General features: G+C 54.7%; 1 protein-coding gene across 1 annotated transcript in view; it reads left to right on the forward strand.

Annotated features, from left to right (window-relative positions):
- The first annotated feature begins 1,235 nt into the window (after positions 1 to 1,235).
- LOC113209491 (GTP-binding protein Di-Ras2) overlaps positions 1,236 to 5,983 on the forward strand; it is a 12,068-nt gene continuing 7,320 nt past the window's right edge. The window contains exon 1 of the mRNA XM_052272687.1: positions 1,236 to 1,669. The gene's annotated coding sequence lies outside the window, so the exon portion shown is untranslated. The remainder of the gene's footprint in view (positions 1,670 to 5,983) is intronic.

Raw genomic sequence — 5,983 nt, forward strand, 5'->3', positions numbered from 1 at the left:
CCCGGCCCCCACCCTTATTGTCGGTTCGTCCCATCCCGCATCCGCTATGTTGACTGGAGTACGCGGGTGAAAGGGCTCGCGAGGGGAGGGGGCGAGGCCCCGTGGCGAGGCGTGGCGTGGCGTGGCGCGGCTGAGTGAGGGGGCGTCTCAATGGCCCTGCCGTGCCCTGTTCCTGCTGCGCCTGTCTACAAGAGCAGCCGCATCGCGTTCACGATATTTCATCCAAAATTTGCTGATTTTCTTTATTGGCAGATATAGCGCAACTCTCGCAGACAATTATTGACCACAAAACAATAATATGAAATGCAGCAATTTTGATGAAACTCATAGAATGCAATGAACTGATTAAAATCGATATTTAGCCACGTGACAATGTTTTGAAGTTGTGTAATTCAGAGGCAGTTGTCACTGACACGGACTTGTGTGATTGCAAGAATCGGAATTTCGGTTTTCCTTGCCCATTTGTTCCTTTTACGTACTGCACACGGGAGCGGAGATTCGATGGTGGGCCGCTCACGACAACGCGTAAACAAAGTGCGTATAGTGTGCGCAGGATATTATTATTGATGGGTTGGAGCGATTCTGGGGTTGGAGGGGGGGGGGCACCCACAGGTGTCAAGGCGAGGCGGGGGCCGCGGCGGGTGTTCTAATGGATGGGCGGGCCGGGGTGTGCGCGGGCGCTGGCCACCTACACCTCGGCCCACCCGACTAGAATACCGCTCCGACTTTTCAAGAACAGAACATGCACAGAGCAGTATGTGGCCACGGTTTTAGCATTCTGCTTCACGCTGTTGTTAAGTAATTGGATGTCGCCTTTGTTTTATTTGTAGAGCTCACAGCCCAGTGGGTCTCACGGCTCAAAGCGCCCACCGCGCGGTACCCGCCCCCGCCCGTCCCCTCGGCTTGCACCTATAAGTCACAGCCCACGTGCCGGTCGCCGCCACACGGCGCTGGGCTCGCGGCCCCCGAGCCCCAGGCGCCTCCCCCGCACATCGTAGTGGTCGCTGTGGTGCCTTTTCAGGCGGCGGGGTTGGCAGCGCCGGCCCAGCCGCCCGCATCTGTCCTGCTCGCACTTCCAGGGCGGGCGCAGCCGGGCGAAGCCACCCCCTGGCGCGGTCCCGTTCATACCGCGGGCGGCCGTGACGTCACGCTCGGCCCCGCTGGGCTCGGCTGGGCTCGGCAGGGGCTCGGCTCGGCTCGCCTCGGCCGCTCTCGCCTGTGGTGCCCTGGCGGTGCCCAGGCGGTGCCAGTGGCGCTGGTGCCGTGAGCTGGTGGGGCTGTGCCGGGCTGCGCCATGCTCCGTGCCGCGTGACACCGAGCTAAGCGCGCTCAGCAGCGCAGCGCAGCTCCGCCGCTGCCCCGTTCGCCGCGCAGCTCCGCCGCGGGGGTCCAGGATACTCCGGCCGCGGGCCGCGCGAGCCAGGTCCGTTCTCACCGCGGTGACACAGGACCAGCCCGCCGCCGCCGCCCACTCCCCGCGTCACGCCCCCGCCCCCCGAGCGCCCCGCCGGCGGCGGCAGCGCACACCGCCCACCGCCCCCGGGGCCGGGCCTCGGCGACTGGGAGAGTCTGCGTCGGGCACCAGGATGGGCACCCGGGCGTTGTCCTAGTCCACGGCGACGCACCGCGCCCTGGCACCCTCGGATAGATGCACCGGACAACCTCACGGGTGAGTGGAGTGAGGTGGGCACCGTGGCGGGTGGCGCTACTGCCTACGACGTGTGACGTATGCACGGTGGAGGGGCGTATGTCGGCTGCCCAGCGACAATGCCCGGAACACTATCCTTACCCTGCGGCTGTCCAAGGCCCGGGCTATCACCGTCTGCTCTGAAGGTATCCTTGGACACTCTGGGCTACTGAAGGGCGCTAAAAGTGGGAAGGTGCATTACCTGTCGCTTCCAGCAGATTGTCTTGCGCCCGGCTCACGTTAGGCATACTGGCGTGCTCCCGCCAGCACTCCTTGCCGAGCACAGCTGCGCAGGGCTCGCGGAGCAGTGCCAGCCGAGCCCTCCGCGGCCTCACCCTCGGGGCCCAATTAGAAGACGTGTGTCCCTCCTCCCGGTGCCCTTTGTCACAACAACCCACCGGCCGCAAAATCCCCCTCTCCCTCCATCCCTTCGACCCAGTACGACCGACATGGATCTACGAGGCGATGAGGGGCATGGCGAGGGGGAAGAGAGGAGTAAAGGAGGGGGGGGGGGAGTCTTACCGGTCCCAAGGGTGGAGCAGGAGAAGGGGGCCGTGTCCAGCCCCCGTCCAGTGGATGGTCTCGGGGCGGACTGCGGCTTTAGGTCCAGGTAAGGAAGCGAGCGGAGGCGTGGGATGGGGAAGGGGAGGGGGGGGGGGGAAAGAGAAAAGAAAAAGGGGGGCGGATAAAGAACGCTTCCAGCCTGACTCCTAGATGTGTGGGATACAACAGAGGACAGCGAAGGATGCGACTTTGCAAAAAGGTTGAAAAAAAGTATACGTTAATTGCGAAAGGTTAAATGCCGCACTCCGAGCGCCAGTGAACTCCCCGGTAGGTCGCCAGTCGCCACTGCGGATACGGAAGAGCGCTAACGCGTTTTGAGAACCTGTTGGAACACAGCCATGCTGGTCTGGGCCCTGGGCAGCCCTATGGCCAGCCAACCCTAGCCCCGAGGAAGGGGGGAGAGACCGCACACTGTAAGTTTCTTACGGAGAACTGCTCTTCGTATTTCACACATTTGTAATAATGCAAACGAACTTTTATTATGGAGGACCTGGCTTCGTAATACGAGGAGCACGTGTCTGTTTACAGACTGGTGCTATTTGAAATACGAAAAAAAGACGTTTGTATAACTAAGAAAGCACACAAGACGTCGATTTGGGTGACAAAAAACCAACGAATCGACGTCTATTTTGCGTCGATCGATGAAAAAGACCAAATTTCGACGATGCATTTCTGGCTGGGAGCCCTGGCTAGAAAGTTGCACTTGGAACTGCAGAACGTTGTCGTTCTACACTTACAACAGTTCTGCACTTGGATTAGCAGAGTGCATTCATAAGGAAATGAGAGTGTAGAATAACCCGCACACGAGTTTCTACTGCTGCAAAGCGGCGCTGGAGTGCGATTTACAACCGTTTTCGGAACGTTTCCATCACCCCTCTTACACACTAAGCTTATGAACATTTTTATTCAAAGCTTACTGAGTTCTGTGTCCGTGCTCTGCTTATGCATTTTTTAATACGCCAGTATGAACAAATTTGTTCACACCGGCGTATTTAAAAACGCGTAAGCAGAGCACGTACATAGAACTCAGTAAGCTATAAATAACAATGTTCATATACGCTTTTAGTGTGCACCCTTTTTTGAGCGGATTAGAAGACAGTCCAGACGGCACAATCCTTGAGCTCACCGTGGGCTCTCCAATATCGCAATGGTGGCGTATCGTAATTGATAAAATCTCCGTAGCTTATTACGTAAATGGCTACGGAATGTACCGTTGTAAGGGTTGTCCATAGACCCCTTCCTTTATTTTGCTTATACTGTACCGGATGCAGGCGTGCGGGCGGGTTGCATACTCGCACGGGGTCATAAGGCGTCGCGGTGAGCGACGGTGGGCAAGCCCGTCCGCACGCCTGCATCCGGTACAATATAAGCAAAATAAAGGAAGGGGTCTGTGGGCCACCCTGTAGTTTATCAGGGAATGATCCGTTCCGGTAAAATACACACTGTTAAAAGCGTACGATGAACTTCACCGCAAGTCACAGTGAACCCTGCAGCACCGTAGCTTACGGCGAATTTCACCGTAAGCTAGAGTAATAGCGAGGTAAACTACGGTGAATATCACTGTAAGTTACGGTGAGTCAGGGAAATCACGGTAGTAACTAACAGCGATATTCACCGTAGCTTACGGTACCATTTACTGTATAGCTCACGGTGAAATTCGCTGTAAGCTACAGTAATGCCAGTGCTGCAGGGTCCACTGTAACTTACGGTGAAATTCACCGTTATCTTTTAACAGTGCGGGAAAAAACCGTAGTTAAGAATTACGGGCATTCCGTTCCCATTTAAGAACGGAGGGTTTTGTGAACAGTTTTCATAAACAGTGTCGGGGGTGAAGGGAAATAACGAAAACGAGGTACGGAGACCATGTCAGTCGCAGGGACAGACATGAATAACTGACCAGAGTAAAAGTTATGACCATATTATTTGTTTTCCTGCAATCAGCAAAATATATACGGAAAGACTTACGGTCTATCCGTAACTTAATAAGTTTGTAGCCAGCGCGGATGCGTTCACACGAAACCCTTAGGCGTTTAACTGTGCATAATCATGCAGAATTTTATGCAGCCGCACCCTGGAAAAACAAAGGTGTGATGTCCTACCTTTCCAGGGGTGTTAAACTCGTTTTAGCGCGTTGTAGGGGTGCTAAGAGTATATTTTCAGTTTCTTCAAAATATCTTCTATATGAGCAAACCAATCACATTTTGAGATTCAGTATCGCATTTCTCGAAAAATTCCGCGTCAAACGAGTCTACATGTGATAGGGTACAGATAAGCTGTCAGTAAATGAAAAAACGTGTCAAAAAGTACAAAATATGAAATCAATCTATGCCATTTTTGAACAGAACCCCATCATGTAGGCTCGTTTGATGCGGAATTCTGCGTAGATTACGAAAATAGGTTTCAGAATCCAATTTTGATCCATGGGAGATAAATATTTCGAAAAAACATAAATTGTAATGCCTTTGGAGCTTTAACGCCTTTTCATAGGTTTTTTATAGGATCATAGTATCATAGGTTTGTTGACATAATCAGTAGGAAGACCCCAAATGAGGATAAAATACATGATGTAAATGCATGAGAAACACGCAAATTATCATACTGAGGGGGGGATATTATCTCCGAAATATTATTGTGACAGATTCTACAACCGCGATGTTGTAGTCTTACAGTCATTCCTTCTCGAAATGATATGTCGTACAGACATAAACAGACAGACAAACAGACAGACAGCACGAAACTCTTTCGGTCAGGGGGGTAATCTAGACTCCGCTACCGCTCAGCCACTCAATTGACGTGCATAATTAAATACTTATTTTACCAGTGTTCAGTGCAAATTAGTGTTCAGAGTGTTGGGCCGGTCGCACAGCCCTACCCGCGATGCCTCTGCCGTGCCAGCGCGCTGGAAAAATGTTCTGCATACCGGCGTTTAGAGAGGGCGGAGGGCGAGGGCGGCTCCTAGAGATTTGTCTTCTCCAGACCCTGTAAGGTGCATTTCACAGGCGAGGTCGGTACGGTACAGTTTGTCCCCTCCCGGTCACCTCACTGGCGAGGTCGGAACAGTTATTCCCCTCCCAGTCACCTGCTTGGCGAGGTCCGAACATCCCTTCTCGGTCAGCATCCTAGCAAGCTCGAGAGGGCCTGTCCCCCTCCCGGGCAAGCCCCCGACATCGTGGTCCGGGCATGTCCCCTCCCGGTCGCTGACGTGGTCAGTTCTGAAGGACCTGTCCCCTCCCGGTCACCTCCCGCCGACGAGATCGGAAGAGACCTGTCACCTCCCGGATCAGCCGATCTTATTGCCCAGCGCCGCCGCGTTCCCCTCCGAGTCCGAGGTGAAAAAGTTCTTTTTTTCCTGTTCGAAGATCACGCACTTTTTGTGAAATGCACCAATAACGATTTTATTCCCGCGCGGGGCTCCTCCTCAGCTCCGCCGGGTGGTGCGGTGCTGATCGTTGAGACGCCCGACACGTCAGCCGTTCCTGGGAGCTCCGATACAAACAAAAATTGGTCCCAGGGAGCCGATATCCGTCGCGGGAGGGAGAAGAAGCTGGAATAACGGGAGAGCGAGGGGGAGCGAGAGGCCGTCAGGCAACAGGGCGTGGCGTGGCGCGAGGCGCTGCAAAAGCCGAGCGTCGCACCGCAGCAAATCGATGCTCCGTGTTGAGGGGAGCTTTGCTTGCGTCTTGGGGGTCGACGGCCTGCCCTCCCCAGGCCTGCGTGATCTACAGACCCCCC

Source organism: Frankliniella occidentalis, unplaced genomic scaffold (assembly GCF_000697945.3).
Source record: "Frankliniella occidentalis isolate FOCC.00 unplaced genomic scaffold, Focc_3.1 Scaffold218, whole genome shotgun sequence".
Lineage (NCBI taxonomy): Eukaryota > Metazoa > Arthropoda > Insecta > Thysanoptera > Thripidae > Frankliniella > Frankliniella occidentalis.